Source organism: Hypanus sabinus, chromosome 3 (assembly GCF_030144855.1).
Source record: "Hypanus sabinus isolate sHypSab1 chromosome 3, sHypSab1.hap1, whole genome shotgun sequence".
Lineage (NCBI taxonomy): Eukaryota > Metazoa > Chordata > Chondrichthyes > Myliobatiformes > Dasyatidae > Hypanus > Hypanus sabinus.
The window spans coordinates 192,190,870-192,208,413 of record NC_082708.1 but is presented as its reverse complement, the minus strand read 5'-3'; the positions used below and the strand labels follow the sequence as shown (position 1 = coordinate 192,208,413).

The 17,544-nt window shown below is 40.9% G+C and overlaps 1 pseudogene; it reads right to left on the bottom strand.

Moving 5' to 3' along the window:
• Positions 1–17,544, bottom strand: part of LOC132390961 (disintegrin and metalloproteinase domain-containing protein 12-like) — a 169,352-nt pseudogene that overhangs the window by 31,806 nt on the left and 120,002 nt on the right.

Genomic DNA, 17,544 nt, shown 5'->3' with positions numbered 1-17,544 from the left:
CAGGGTCTGGGATGTTTCTATAGAGACAAAATACAAAAGGGCAACATATGCAGGACAGAAGGTGCTGTATTTAAATGCAAGAGGATACTGGCACGAATGATGGGAAAACAGAGGTGGCTGAAGTTTCTGGGAATAGTTCACAAGGCGTACGATAGCTATGTCCCACAGAAGAAGTTGTTCTCAAATGGTAGGTACCGTGGCTCACTAAAGAAGTTAAGAATTGTGTTAAAGCCAAGGAAAGGGCATATAAGTAACAAAAGAGTGGGAAGTTGGATGATTGGGAAGCTTTTAAAATCCAACAAAAGGCAACTTAAAAAGCGATAAGAAGGGAAAAGATCAAAGCAGGATACTGAAAGTGTTTTTCAGTTATATAAAGAGTAAAAGGGAGGTGAGAATTGATGTTGGACCACTAGAAAATAATGTTGGTGAGGTAGTATTGGGGGTCAAAGAAATGGTGAATGAACTTAATAAGTACTTTGCATCAGTCTCCACTGTGGAAGATACTAGCAGTGTGCTGGAGGTCCGTGAGTATCAGGGAGCAGGGGTGAGCGCCATTGGTATTACAAAGGAAAAAATGTGAGGCAAACTGAAACGTCTTAAGGTGGATAAATCACCTGACCAGACGGATTACATCCCAGAGTCCAGAGAGAGGTTGCTGCTGAGATAACAGATGCACTGGTCATGATATTTCAAGAATCACTTGATTTTAGCATGGTCTCGGAGGACTGAAAGATTGCAACTGTCACTCCACTCTTTAAGAAGGGAGGAAGGCAAAAGAAAGGAAATTATAGGCCAGTTACCCTAACCTCCGTGATTGGGAAAATGTTGGAGTCTATTATTAAGGATGAGGTTTTGAGGTACTTGGAGACAAATGATAGAATAATTCAAAGTCAGCATAGTTTCTGTAAAGGGAAATTTTGCCTGACAAATCTGTTAGACCTTATTGAGGAAGTAATGGGCAGGATGGAGAAAGGAGAGGCAGTGTTGTAACTTGTATGCCGTGCTGTGCTGGGGCAATGGCATCAACACGGCTGATACCAACAGGCTCAAGTAACTGAATACAAAGACTGGCTCTGTTATAGGAGTCAAACTGGATGCACTGGAGGCTGTGGTAGAACAAAGGACCCTACGGAAAATCCTGGCAATTTTGAATAATGTTTCTCACCCTCTTCAGGCCATCTTGGTTGACCAGAGGAGCACCTTTAATTGTAGATTAAGACAACTGCACTGTTCCAAAGGGCGTTATATGAGGTCATTCTTACCCTAGGCCATGAGGCTCTATAATGAGTCAACCTATAGCCAGGGAAGTGATGACTCCCTCCTTTTAGACTGCTTGTGGTAACTTATTTTTTATTCATTTTGCTTCTCTTCTGATATTTATATCTGTGCACTTACAATGCTACAGTGACGTCATTTCCTTCACGATCAATAAAGTATCGATCTATCTAGTAACAAGCTGATGGCATGTTGGCTTTCAAAACAAGAGGAGTTGAGTATAGGAGCAAAGAGGTCTGTCTGTAGTTGTACAGGGCCCTGGCGAGACCCTACCTGGAGTATTGTGTTCAGTTTTGGTCTCCAAATTTGAGGAAGCACATTCTTGCTATTGAAGGAGTGCAGCGTAGGTTCACGAGTTTAATTCCCGGGACTGTCATATGCTGAAAGATTGGAACGACTAGGCTTGTATACACTGGAATTTAGAAGGATGAGAGGGGATCTGATTGAAACATATAAGATTATTAAGGGATTGGACACGCTAGAGGCAGGAAACATGTTCCTGATGTTGGGGGAGTCCAGAACCAGAGGCCACAGTTTAAGAATAAGGGGTAGGCCATTTAGAACGGAGTTGAGGAAAAACTTTTTCACCCAGAGAGTTGTGGATCTATGGAATGCTCTGCCTCAGAAGGCAGTGGAGGCCAATTCTCTGGATGCTTTCAAGTAAGAGTTAGATAGAGCTCTTAAAGGATAGTGAAGGGATATGGGGAGAGGGCAGGAACGGGGTACTGATTGTAGATGATCAGCCATGATCACATTGAATGGCGGTGCTGGCTCGAAGGGCAGAATGGCCTTCTCCTGCACCTATTGTCTATTGTCTTTTGTTTATTGATTGGAAAATTGCAAATGTCATTCAACTCTTTAAGAAGGGAGGGAAACAGAAGAAAGGAAATTATTGGCCAGTTAGCCTGACCTCAGTGGTTGGGAAGATGTTGGAGTCCATTATTAAGGATGGGGCTTCAAGATACTTGGAGATACATGATAAAATAGACCAAATAGACCAAAGTCCCTTTAAGGGGAAATCTTGCCTGACAAATCTGTTGGAATTCTTTGAGGAAATAACAAGCAGGATAGAGAAAGGAGAGTCAGTGGATATGGTGTACTTGGATTTTCAGAAGGCTGCTTAATAAGGTAAAAGCGCGTTGTATTACAGGAAAGGTACTAGCATGGATAGAAGATTGACTGATTGACAGGAGGCAAAGAATTAGAATAAAGGCGTCTATTCTGGTTTGCTATCAGTGACTACTGGTATTTCTTGGGTCAGTATTGGGACTGCTTCTTTTTACATTATATGTCAATGATTTGGATGATGGAATCAATGGCTTTGTTGCCAGGATTGCAGATAATACAAAGATAGACAGAGGGGCAGGTAAAGGAAGCAGGAAATCTGCAGAAGGACTTAGATTAGGAGAATGGGCAAAGAGGTTGTAGATGAAATATAGTGTTCGTAAATGTATGGTCATGCACTTTGGTGAAAAGACTAAAGGTATGGAATATTTTCTAAACAGGGAGAAAATACAAAATTAGAGGTTCAGGGGGACTTCAGAGTCCTCATGTAGGATTCCCAAAATTTGGAGGTTTAGTGGGTGGTAAGGAAGGCAACTGCAATGTTAGCATGCTGAGGCTTTGTAAGCCATTGGTCAAACTGCTCTTGGAGTGATGTGAGCAGTTTTGGGCCCCTTATTTAAGAAAAATGAGCTGGCATTGGAGTCAGTCCAGAGGAGGTTCCTAAGGGTGATGCTGGGAATAAAAGGGTTAATGTATGAGGAGTATTTGATGGCTCTGGCCCTGTACACACTGGAGTTTAAAAGACAGGGGATCTCCTTGAAACGTATCAAATGTTGAAAGGCCTTGATAGAGTGGGTGTGGAGAGAATGTTTCTTATGGTTGAGGAGTCTAAGACCAGAGGACACAGCATCAGAATAGAGGGATGTCCTTTTAGATCGGAGATGAGGATGATATTCTTTAGCTGGAGAATGGCGAATCTGTGGAATTTGTTGTCACAGGCAGCTGTGGAGGCCAAGTCTTTAAGTATACTTAAGACAGAAGTTGACAGATTGTGGATTGGTCAGGGCATAAAAAGACACAGGGAGAAAGCAAGAGATCAGGGCTGAGAGGAAGAATGGATCTGCCATGATGAAAAGGTGGAACAAACTTGATGGGTCAAATGGCCTAATTCTGCTCCTATCTCCTATGGTCTACTATTGGGTGAGTCTAGAACCAGAGGCCACAGCATCAGAATAGAGGGACATCCATTTAGAACAGAGATGAGGAGGAATTTCTTTAGCCACAGGTGGTGCAACTGTTGAACTGATTGTCACAGAGAGTTGTGGAGGCAAAGCCATTGGGTATATTTGAAGTGGAAGTTGATAGGTTCTTGATTACTCAGGGCATCAAAGGTTATGGGGAGAAGGTAGGAGAATGTAGTTGAGAGGGAAAATAATTCAGCCGCGATGAAATGGCAGATCAGAGCAAATTACCAAGTGGCCTAATTCTGCTCTTGTGTTTTATTGACTTTATGGTGTTCATATCTGTTCCCCTATGTCCCAGTGGCTATTGTCTGTAGTACAATCCCCCTTGCTTAATTTTGAGTTCTACCCATTTAGACAGTGGACACGCCTTCCATTAGTTCCATATGACCATATAACAATTACAGCACAGAAACAGGCCATCTCGGCGCTCACTCAGCCCATACCCCTCCATTCCTTTCCTGTTCATATACCTATCCAATTTTGCTTTAAATGACAATACCGAACCTGCCTCTACCACTTCTACTGGAAGCTCATTCCACACAGCTACCACTCTCTGAGTAAAGAAATTCCCCCTTGTGTTACCCTTAAACTTTTGCCCCCTAACTCTCAAATCATATCCTGTTGTTTGAATCTCTCCTACTCTCAATGGAAAAAGCCTAGCCACGTCAACTCGATCTATCCCACTCATTATTTTAAATACCTCTATCAAGTCCCCCCTCAACCTTCTACGCTCCAAAGAATAAAGACCTAACTTGTTCAACCTTTCTCTGTAACTTAGGTGCTGAAACCCAGGTAACATTCTAGTAAATTTTCTTTGTATTCTCTCTATTTTGTTGATATCTTTCCTCTAATTCGGTGACCAGAACTGTACACAATACTCCAAATACGTCCTTACGAATGCCTTGTACAATTTTAACATTACATCCCAACTCCTATACTCAATGCTCTGATTTATAAAGGCCAACATACCAAAAGCTTTCTTCACCACCCTATCCACATGAGATTCTACCTTCAGGGAACTATGCACCATTATTCCTAGATCACTCTGTTCTACTGCATTCTTCAATGCCCTACCATTTACCATGTATGTCCTATTTGGATTATTCCTACCAAAATGTTGCTCCTCACACTTATCAGCATTAAACTCCATCTGCCATCGTTCAGCCCAGTCTTCTAACTGGCCTAAATCTCTCTGCAAGCATTGAAAACCTACTTCATTATCCAAAACGCCGCCTATCTTAGTATCATTTGCATACTTACTAATCCAATTTACCACCCCAACATCCAGATCATTAATGTAAATGACAAACAACATTGGACCCAGTACAGATCCCTGAGGCACACCACTAGTCACTGGCCTCCAACCTGACAAACAGTTATCCACCACTACTCTCTGGCATCTCCCATCCAGCCACTGTTGAATCCATTTTACTACTTCAACATTAATACCTAATGATTGAACCTTCCTAACTAACCTTCTGTGCGGAACCTTGCCAAAGGCCTTACTGAAGTCCATATAGACAACATCCACTGCTTTACCCTCATCAACTTTCCTTGTAACCTCTTCAAAAAATTCAAGATTTGTTAAACATCACCTCCCATGCACAAATCCATGCTGACTGTTCCTAATCAGACTCTGTCTATCCGGATAATTATATATACCATCTCTAAGAATACTTTCCATTAATTTACCCACCACTGACGTCAAACTGACAGGCCTATAATTGCTATGTTTACTCTTAGAACCCTTTTTAAACAGTGGAACCACATGAGCAATACGCCAGTCCTCCAGCACCATCCCCGTTTCTAATGACATTTGAAATATTTCTGTCAGAACCCCTGCTATTTCTACACTAACCTCCCTCAAGGTGCTAGGGAATATCCTGTCAGGACTCGGAGATTTATCCACTTTTATATTCCTTAAAAGTGCCAGTACTTGCTCCTCTTTAATCGTCATAGTTTCCATAACTACCCTATTTGTTTCCCTTACCTTACACAATTCAATATCCTTCTCCTTAGTGAATACCGAAGAAAAGAAATTGTTCAAAGTCTCCCCCATCCCTTTCAGCTCCACACATAGCTGTTCACTCTGATTCTCTAAGGGACCAATTTTATCCCTCACTATCCTCTTGCTATTAATATAACTGTAGAAACCCTTCGGATTTATTTTCATCTTACTTGCTAAAACAACCTCATATCTTCTTTTAGCTTTTCTAATTTCTTTCTTAAGATTTTTCTTACATTCTTTATATCCCTCGAGCACGCCATTTACTCCATGCTGCCTATATTTATTGTAGGTATCTCTCTTTTTCCTAACCAAGTTTCTAATATCCTTTGAAAACCGTGGTTCTTCAAGCTTTTAACCTTTCCTTTCAACCCAACAGGAACATAAAGATTCTGTACCCCAAAATTTCACTTCTAAATGACTTCCATTTCTCCATTACATCCTTCCCGTAAAACAAATTATCCCAATCCACTCCTTCTAAATCCTTTTGCATCTCCTCAAAGTTAGCCTTTCTCCAATCAAAAATCTCAACCCTGGGTCCAGTCCTATCCTTCTCCATAATTATATTGAAACTAATGGCATTATGATCACTGGACCCGAAGTGCTCCCCAACACATACCTCCGTCACCTGACCTATTTCATTCCCTAACAGAAGATTCAACACTGCCCCTTCTCTAGTTGGTACCTCTATGTATTGCTGCAAAAATCTATCCTACACATATTTTACAAACTCCAAACCATCCATCCCTTTTACAGTATGTGCTTCCCAGTCTATGTGTGGAAAATTAATATCTCTCACAATCACAACCCTGTGCTTGCTATGAGTATCTGCTATCTCCTTGCAAATTGGCTCCTACAATTCTCGCTCTGCATTAGGTGGTCTATAATACACCCCTATAAGTGTTACTACACCTTTCCCATTCCTCACTTCCACCCAAATAGTCTCCCTAGATGAGCCCTCTAATCTATCCTGCCAGAGCACCGCTGTAATATTTTCTCTGACAAACAATGCAACACCTCCCCCTCTTGTCCCTCTGATTCTATCACACCTGAAGCAACTAAATCCAGGAATTTATAGTTGCCAATCACACCCCTCCTGCAACCATGTTTCACTAATAGCTTCAACATCATATTTCCAGGTATTAATCCATGCTCTAAGCTCATCCACCTTTCTTACAATGCTCCTAGCATTAAAATAAATGCATTTAAGAAATTCTCCACCTCGTCCTCTCTGTTTATCTCTAACAGTACAAAGAACTTTACTGTCTTCTTTTTCTTCCTTCTCCCATACACTGTTCTCTGTTCCTACACTCTGGTTCCCCTCCCCCCTCGTCTCTAGTTTAAACCCACTGGAGCCTCTCTAGCAAACCTACCTCCAAGAATATTTGTCCCCCTCCAGTTCAGATGTAAACTGTCCTGCAGGAACAGGTCCCACCTTCCCTGGAAAACTGCTCAATTATCTATAAATCTGAAGCCCTCCCTCCTGCACCATGTCTTCAGCCACATGTTGATCTGCACTATCTTACTATTTCTAAAACTACCTGCACGTTGCACTGGTAGCAATCCTGAGATTGCTATCCTGGAGATCCTGTCCTTTAACTTGGCACCTAGCTCCCTAAACTCACCTTTCAGGACCTCCTCACTCTTCCTACCCAAGTCATTGGTCCCTACATGGACCAAGACATCCAGCTGCTCACCCTCCCTCTTGAGAATACTGAGAACTCAATCTGAGATATCGCGGACCATGACACCAGGGAGGCAACAGACCATCCGGGATTCTCGACCTCTTCCACAGAACCTCCTATCTGTCCCCCTAACTATCGAATCCCCTGTCACTACTGCTCTCCTCTTTTCCCTCCTTTCCTTCTGAGCTGAGGGTCCAGTCTCAGTGCCAGAGACGCAACCACTGCAACTTGTCCCTGGTTGGTCGTCCCCACCAACAGTATCCAAAACGGTATACTTATTGTTGATGGGAACGGCCACAGGGGTGCTCTGCTCTTCCTGTCTATTCCCCTTCCCTCTCCTGACAGTCACCCAACTACCTGTCTCCTGACTCCTAGGGGTGACTATCTCCCTGAAACTCCTGTCTATTTCTGCCTCTGCCTCCCAAATGATCCGAAGTTCATCCAGCTCCAGCTCCAGTTCCCTAACATGGTTTGTCAGGAGCTGCAGCTGGATGCACCTTTTGCAGGTGTAGTCATCAGGGACAGCTGTGCTCGCCCTGACTTCCCACATACTGCAAACGGAGCACTCAACTGCCCTAACTGCTGCCTCCATTACCTTCTCCTAAGCTAATTAGATTAATTAAAGGAGCTTACCCGGCCTTATCTCACCTGGAGTGAAGCTCGTACTCAGCCTCTGCTCACTTTTTAAATTCTCCCGCTGATCTCAGAGGCCGACTTTCATGTGCTTGCACAGTCGTGTCCTGTTCAAACCTCGCCTCTGCCTGATTGAGCCAAAACCGACCCATTCTGCCTCAGTCCACTCCGACAATGGCCGCTACAATGTTGGCCGCTGTATATGGCGGTCTTTCTTTTAAACCTTTGACGCACTACATCATGTGCCTGCGCAGTCTAGCCTCTTCTCCCCAATCAGTTATAAAACAGCTTCTCTCCGAGCTTCTTTTACCTCTTCCATCTCCGCCTCTTGCTTCAATTTAAAAAATGCCCTTTCTTTTGACTTCCCTTGTCAGCCACGGTTGTACTATTTTACCATCTAAGTATTTCTTCATTTTTGGAATATACATGCCCTGCACCTTTCTCATTCTTCCCAGAAACCACATGACATTCATACTCTGCTGACATCCCTGCCAGCAGCTCCTTCCAATTCACTTTTGCCAACTCCTCTCTCATACCACTGTAATTTCCTTTACTCCACTGAAATATTGCTTCATAAGACTTTAATTTCATACTATTAAATGTAAAGTTGAGCCCAATCATATTGTGATCACTGGTTCCAAAGGGTTCTTTTACTTTAAGCTTCCTAATTGCCTCCGGTTCCTTACATAGTTCCCAATCACATATAGCTGACTCATTGACAAACTGCTCTAAAAAGCCATCTCTCAGGCATTCAACAAACACACTCTCTTGAGATCCATTTCCATCCAGATTTTCCCAATTGTCCTACATGTTAAAATCTCCCATAACTACCATAAAATTGTCCTTTTAGCTTGCCTTTTTTATTTTCTGTTGTAATCTGTGGTCCACCTAGAACCATAGAACCATAGACCATTACAGCACAGAAACAGGCCTTTTGGCCCTTCTTGGCTGTGCTGAACCATTTTTCTGCCTCGTCCCACTGACCTGCACCTGGCCCATATCCCTCCAAATCCCTCTCATCCATATACCTGTCCAAGTTTTTCTTAAATGTCAAAAGTGAGCCTGCATTCTGGCAGCTCATTCCACAGTCCCACTACTCTCTGCGTGAAGAAGCTCCCCCCTAATGTTCCCTTTAAATTTTTCCCCCTTCACCCTTAAACCATGACCTCTTTTTTCTTCCCTGGCCTCAGTGGAAAAAGCCTGCTTGCATTCACTCTATCTATACCCATCATAATTTTATACACCTCTATCAAATCACCCCTCATTCTCCTACGCTCCAGGGAATAAAGTCCTAACCTATTCAACCTTTCTTTATAACTCAGTTTCTCAAGTCCCGGCAACATCATTGTAAACCTTCTCTGCACTCTTTCAACCTTATTAATATCCTTCCTGTAATTAGGTGACCAAAACTGCACACAATACTCCAAATTCATTCTCACCAATGTCTTATACAACCTCACCATAACATTCCAACTCTTATACTCAATACTTTGATTTATAAAGGCCAATGTACCAAAAGCTTTCTTTACAACCCTATCTACTTGTGAAGCCACTTTTAAGGAATTATGTATCTGTTCTCCCAGATCCCTCTTTCTACTGCACTCCTCAGTGTCCTACCATTTACCTTGTATGTTCTACCTTGGTTTGACCTTCCGAAGTGCAATACCTCACACTTGTCCGCATTAAACTCCATCTGCCATTTTTCAGCCCATTCCTCCAACTGATCCAAATCCCTCTGCAAGCTTTGAAAACCTTCCTCACTGTCTACTACACCTCCAATCTTTGTATCATCAGCAAATTTGCTGATCCAATTTGCCACATTATCATCATTGATATAGATGACAAATAACAATGGACCCAGCACTGATCCCTATGGCACACCACTAGTCACAGGCCTCCACTCAGAGAAACAATCCTCCACTACCATTCTCTGACTTCTCCCATTGAGCCAATATCTAATCCAATTTACTACCTCTCAATGTATACCAAGCAACTGAATCTTCCTAACTAACCTTCCATGCGGGACCTTGTCAAAGGCCTTACTGAAGTCCACGTATACAACATCCACTGCCTTCCCTTCATCCACTTTCCTGGTAACTTCCTCGAAAAACTCTAATAGATTGGTTAAACATGACCTACCACGCACAAACCATGCTACTTTTTCTAATGTCCCTGTCCATCTAAATACCTGTAGATCCTATCTTTTAGTATTCCTTCCAATAATTTACCTACTACTGACGTCAAACTTACCGGCCTATAATTTCCCGGCTTACTTTTTCAGCCTTTTTTAAACAACGGAACTACATGAGCTATCCTCCAATCCTCCGGCACCTGACCCATGGATATCGACATTTTAAATATTTCTGCCAGGGCCCCTGCAATTTCAACACTAGTCTCCCTCAAGGTCTGAGGGAATACCCTGTCAGGTCCTGGGGATTTATCTACTCTGATTTGCCTCAAGACAGCAAGCACCTCCTCCTCCTTAATCTGTACAAGTTCCATGACCTCACTACTTGTTTGCCTTGTTTCCATAGACTCCATTCCAGTTTCCTTAGTAAATACAGATGCAAAAAACCCATTTAAGATCTCTCCCATTTCTTTTGGTTCCATACGTAGCCGACCACTCTGATCTTCAAGAGGACCAATCTTATCCCTTACTATCCTTTTGCTCTTCACATACCTGTAGAAGCTCTTAGAATTATCCTTTACCCTGACTGTCAAAGCAACCTCATGTCTTCTTTTAGTCCTCTTGATTTCTTTCTAAAGTATTTTCTTACTCTTATTTTTTAATTAGTTTTTTATACATTTTCTACATCACTACAGATAAAAAAACCCAGATCGAAATGAAGAACATTAATACAGTGCAAAAATAAACATACAATAATAATATAATACAAAAGAAGATAGTTGAGAAAGCACCCAAATTGAAGACATGTAAAATTAGTATCCTCCCCAAGCCCCGCAACAAAAAAAACTCCAGACCAACCACAAAACAATATAGAGAATATAAATCAGGACATTCAAACTCCCAAAACTGTAAATACACTTAGCAACAGAAGATATTAATGCCTACTACGAAAAAAAGGAGCTGAAAGCAAGGGACCAAAAAAAAACCTTAGTTAAGAGGAAGGTTATGAAAGTACACAATAAAAGGTCCCCAGACCTTATGGAACTTTATATCCGAATTAAGAACTGAATAATGAATTTTTTCAAGGTCTAAGCAGGACATAATATCATTAAGCCATTGAGCATGCGTGGGCGGGGCAACATCTCTCCATCTAAGGAGGATTAAACGTCTAGCCAGGAGAGAAGCCAAAGATAATATTCGACACTTGGTCGAACTCAAACGTAAATCTGTCTCACCCAAAAAACCGAACAAAGCAATTAAAGGGTTAGGTTCTAGGTGGTGATTCAGAATATAAGATAATGTTGTGAAGACATCTTTCCAAAATTTCTCCTAGCAAGGGCAAAACCAGTAAATATGAATGAGAGAGGCCTCGCCCCTTTTGCATTTATCACAAAGAGGACTAATACTAGGGTAAAATCAAGATAGTTTAGATTTAGACATATGGGTTCTATGAACAATCTTAAACTGTAAAAGGCAATGGCGAGCACAAAGAGAGGCTGAATTAACGGACTTGAGAATTGAGTCCCAAGTCTCATCAGATAAGGAGGTATTTAAATCCTGCTCCCATGCCATTTTAATTTTATCCACAGGATATCCACAGGATCGTCGTAAGGATGCTAATTTATCATGAATAAATGATATTAAACCTTTACCTAGTGGATTAATAGAAAGAAATAAATCCATAACATTTTTCTCAGGCATTTCAGGGAAGTTAGGAATTAAAGGATTAATAAAGTGTCTAATTTGGAGATATCTGAAAAAATGAGCATTGGGCAGATTGAACTTAACAGAGAGCTGTTGAAAAGATGCAAAGCGATTATCAATAAAAAGGTCTTCAAAATGTCTAATGCCCTTCCTATACCAATCATGGAATGCTGAATCATACGTAGTAGGCAAAAAAAGATGATTATGTAAGATAGGGCTAGAAAAGGAAAAACCATGGAAACCTCCTAAACTGAGCCCATATATGTAAAGTGTGTCTGACAAGAGGATTAACAATTAATCTGGACAGACCACTAGGGAGTACAGAGCCAAGAAGTGCAGAGATAGATAAATCTTTAGTGGAACTCAACTCCATCGCCAACCAATTAGGGCACTCGGGTTGGCCGTGGAAAAAAGACCAAAAGGTAGCACAATGTATATTGGCTGCCCAATAATATAAACGAAAGTTAGGTAAAGCCATGCCACCCTCTTTTTTAGATTTTTGGAGATAAACTTTATTAATTCTAGAGTGCTTATTCTTCCACAGACATGACAAAATAATAGTCTGAGGAATCAAAAAAAGATTTGGGAATAAAAATTGGGATTGATTGAAATAAATATAAAAGTTTAGGGAGAACATACATTTTAACAACATTGATACAACATACCAAAGACATAGATAGAGGTGACCATTGTAACAGACTCTGTTTTATAGTACATGAAAGATTGGCGAAATTTTCATGAAAGAGATCTTTAAACTTCCTTGTGACTGTAAGCCCAAGATAAATAAATTGATTATGAACTACTTTAAAAGGGAGATCACAAAATGTTAATTCTTGTGCTTCTTTATTAATTGGGAAAAGTTCGCTCTTATGTAAATTAAGTTTATATCTAGAGAACTGGCTAAACTGATCAAGAAGTGAAAACATTGGAGGTAAGGATGTAGACAGATTTGAAAGAAAAAGTAATAAGTCATCAGCATAAAGAGAAACTTTATGCTCAACACCCCCTCGCCAAATCCCGGTCAATTCAGGACAATTTCGAAATGCTATCGCCAAAGGTTCTATAGCCAAATCAAAGAGAAAGGGACTTAAAGGACATCCCTTACGGGTGCCACGTTTGAGGTTAAATAACCGGGATTTCTGAAAATTAGTCAAAACAGAGGCAGTAGGACACAAATACAGCAATTTGTTCCAAGAGATAAAACTTTGACCAAAGTCAAATTTTTCTAAAACTGCAAAAAGGTAGTTCCACTCTATACGATCAAATGCTTTCTCCACATTGAGGGAAATAACACATTCAGGAATCCCAGTTGGAGGTGAATATAAAATGTTAAATAAACGCCGAAAGTTAAAAAAAGGAAGACGGTTTTTAATAAAACCAGTTTGATCCTCAGAAATAATAGAGGGAATAATAGTTTCTAATCTATAAGCCAAAACTTTGTCCAAGATTTTAACATCAACATTAAGCAAAGAAATCGGCCTATACGAGGAACACTCTGTTGGGTCTTTACCCTTTTTTAATAAAAGAATAATGGATGCCTCATGAAAAGAGGGTGGCAATTTACCGTAATTAAATGAGTCAGATAATACTGAGAATAACTGAGGAGAAAGAAGTGAAGAGAATGATTTATAAAATTCTATGGGGAACCCATCAGGTCCAGGAGATTTCCCTGAAGACAATGCAGAAATTGCAAAAGATATTTCTTCTGATGATATAGGCGCATTAAGTTCGGCTTTAAAATCAGATGAAAGTGAAGGAATATTCAGATTATTTAAAAAATGATCAACAGAGATACTGTCATTCAAAGATTCAGAGGAATAAAGTCGAGAATAGAAATTTTTAAATGCGTCATTGATTTCTAAGTGATCTGATGTAAAGTCTCCGTTCTCCTTCCGGATCCTTGTAATATGTTGTTTGGCTTTGGAACGTCTCAGCTGATTGGCTAGAAGTTTACCAGATTTGTCACCATGAATATAGAAGCGACTCTTACTTTCAAGAAGTTGGCGTTCGACAGGTTGAGTAGACAGAAGATTAAATTTAGTTTGAAGTTCTACACACTTCTTATATAATTCAGAATTCTTAGTTTGAGCATACAGTTGATCCAATTCTTTAATCTGATTAATGAGGTCTAATCGATCTGCAGAGGACTTTCTATTAAGATTTGCTGTATAGGAGATTATTTGACCCCTCAAATATGCTTTCATGGCATCCCAGACAATCTGGGATGACATTTCAGATGATGTATTGGTGTTAACATAAAAGGTTATCTGATCCTTAATGAATTTTAGAAAATCATCATCTGATAATAAAGTCGAGTCAAAACGCCAGTGTTTATTCCTCTGAGAGAGACCAGGAAAATTTAAAGACAAAGTAATTGGGGCATGGTCAGAAATCAGTATACTCTGATAGTCACAAGAATAGACAAATGGAATAAGTTGATTATCGAGTAAAAAGTAGTCAATTCTAGTAAAGGTATGGTGAACATGTGAAAAAAAAGAATAGTCTCTCTCAGTAGGATGAAGGAAACGCCATATATCAGAGATACCATAATTAGAGAGAAAAGAGTGAATAGCTAAGGCAGATTTAGTAGGTAGTCTAGTAACAGAGGACGATCGATCCAAATTAGGATCTAACCAACAATTGAAATCGCCACCCAGTATAAGAGAGTATGAGTTTAAATCTGGTAGTGAGGAGAAAAAACGTTCAAAAAAATTAACATCATCAAAATTGGGAGCATACAGGTTTGCTAGTACAACTTTAGTGTTGTATAATTTACCAGAAACAATAATAAAATGACCATTTGTATCAGATATCTTATTATGGAGTTCAAAAGGAATATTTAAATTAATAAGGATGGAGACCCCCCCGCCCAGCTTTGGCAGCAAAGGATGAATGAAAATGCTGACCCGCCCACTTTGACAGAAGCCGAGAATTATCAAAAGTACGAATATGAGTTTCTTGAAGGAAAGCAATGTCAGCTTTGAGTTGTTTGATATGCGAGAAGACCTTCCTTCTTTTAACAGGATGATTCAATCCCTTTACATTCCAGCTCACAAATTTAAGTGAATTAACCATTATCAATTGTTAGTGCATAGAAGGTAGCAGGCATATAAAAAATCAAGCAGTACAATAACAGTCTGAGAGCAAAAATGTAAACATAGATCTGTAGAATCAAAACAGAGACATGTCCTGAATTTCTTACTCTTTTTAAACTCCTCAAGCATCTTATTTCCTCCCTGTTGCCAATACATGTTATACATCTCTCTCTTCTTCTTTATCAGTGTTCCAATATCCCTTGAGAACCAAGATTCCTTATTCTTATTCATTTTGCCTTTAACCTTGACCAGAACATACAAATTCTGCACTCTCAAAATTTCTCCTTTGAAGGCCTTCCACTTATCAATCACATCCTTGTCAGAGAACAACCTGTCCCAATCTATGCTTTTTAGATCCTTTCTCATTTCTTCAAATTTCACCTTTTTCCAGTTTAGAACTTCAACCCGAGGACCAGATCTATCTTTATCCATGATCAAGTTGAAACAACTGACGTTATGATCACTAAAACCAAATGTTCCCCTACACACACTTCCATCACCTGCCCTAACTCATTTCCTAATAGGAGATCTAATATTGCATCCTCCCTAGTTGGTACTAGGGAGGATTAAATATTGATTTAGAAAACTTTCCTGAACACATTTCACAAACTCTAACCCATCTAGACCTTTAACAGTATGGGAGTCCCAATCAAGGTGTGGAAAATTAAAATCCCCTACTATCACAACTTTCTGTCTCCTGCAGTTGTCACCGCCCAGCCACTGTTGGGAGGCTGTATATTACTACCATCAATGTCTTTTTACCCTTGCAGTTTCTTAACTTAACCCACAAGGATTCAACATCTTCTGATCTTAAGTCACATCATTCCACTGATTTGATACCATCCTTTACCAGCAGAGCCACACCACCCCCTCTGCCTACCTTCCTATCCCTCCGATACCATGTGTAACCTTGGACATTCAGCTCCCAACTACAACCATCCTTCAGCCACAATTCAGTGATGGCCACAACATCATACCTGACTATCTGTAATATTGCAACAAGATCATCTGTCTTTATTTCTTATACTAGGCACATTTAGATACATCACCTTGAGTACTTTGTTTGCTGTCCTTTCTGACTCCTTTTTTACCATCCATCCTATCCTGAGTCCCTTCACTCCAGTTCCCAACCCCCTGCCAAGTTAGTTTAAACCCTCCCCAACAGCCTTAACAAACTTGTCTGCAAGAATATTGGTTCCCTTCGGGTTCATGTGTAATCCGTCACTTTTAAACATTTCATACCTCCCCCAGAAAAGATCCTAATTATCCAAGAACCTGAAGCTCTGTCCCCTGCACCCTCTTCTCAGCCACACATTTATCTGCCAGATCATCCTGTTTCTATCCTCACTGGATGTGGCACAGGCAGCAATCCAGAAACTACTACCCAAGAGGTCCTGCTTCTCAGCTTTCTACCTAGCTCTCTAAATTCTCTTTTCAGGATCTCCTTGCTTTTCCTTCCTATGTCATTGGGACCAATATGTACCAAGACATCTGGCTGCTCTCCTTCCCTCTCCAAAATGTTGTGACACGATCTGAGAGATCCCTGACCCTGGCACCTGGGAGGCAACATACCATCCTGGTGTCCCGTTCACGTCCACAGAATCTCCTGTCTGTTCCCCTCTCTATCGCTACCTTCCTTCTTCTCTCTCTTTATGTTCTGCACCACTGACCCATGCTTGGTGCCTGTAGCCCGGTCACTGTGGCAATCACCTGAGATGTCATCCTCCACAAAGGTTTCAAAAGCAGTATACATATTATTGAGGGGAATGACCACTGGGGTGCTCTGCTCTAACTGCCTATTTCCATTTCTCCTGTCAGTCACTCAGCTACTCGCCTCCTGAAACTTAAGGGTGACTACCTCCCTGTAACTCTGATCAATTATCTCCTCACTCTCCCAAACAAGTCATATAACCATATAACAATTACAGCATGGGAACAGGCCTTGTCGGCCCTTCTAATCCATGCTGAACGCTTACTCTCACCTAGTCCCACTGGCCCGCACTCAGCCCATAACCCTCCATTCTTTTCCTGTCCATATACCTATCCAATTTTACTTTAAGTGACAAAATCGAACCTGCCTCTACCACTTCTACTGGAAGCTCGTTCCACACAGCTACCGCTCTCTGAGTAAAGAAATTCCTCCTCGTGTTACCCTTAAACTTTTGCCCCCTAACTCTCAACTCATGTCCTTTTGTTTGAATCTCCCCTGCTCTTAATGGAAAAAGCCTATCCACATCAACTCGATCTATCCCCCTCATTATTTTAAATACCTCTATCAAGTCCCCCTTCAACCTTCTACTCTCCAAAGAATAAAGACCTAACTTGTTCAACCTTTCTCTGTAACTTAGGTGCTGAAACCCAGGTAACATTCTAGTAAATCTCCTCTGTACTCTCTCTATTTTGTTGACATCTTTCCTATAATTCGGGGACCAGAACTGTACACAATACTCTAATCCCGGCCATACCAATGCCTTGTACAATTTTAACATTAGATGGTCATTCAGTTGCTGCTCCAGATCCCTAACACGGTCTTCAAGGAGCTGCAGCCAGATGAGCTCCAAGCAGATGTAGTTCCCTGGAAGACTCTGGGTCTCCCAGTTCTCCAACATTCGGCATGAAGAGAACACCACAGCCATTTAAATGCTACAGTAAGAGACGGAAAAAACAAAATGGAAACCTTAACAGATGCCTTACCCAGAGCCGACGCCTTCTCTGAGCTGAGGCCTCCTTTGAACCAAAGCTTGTCGCTCCTACTCTCCCCGTTGGCCTA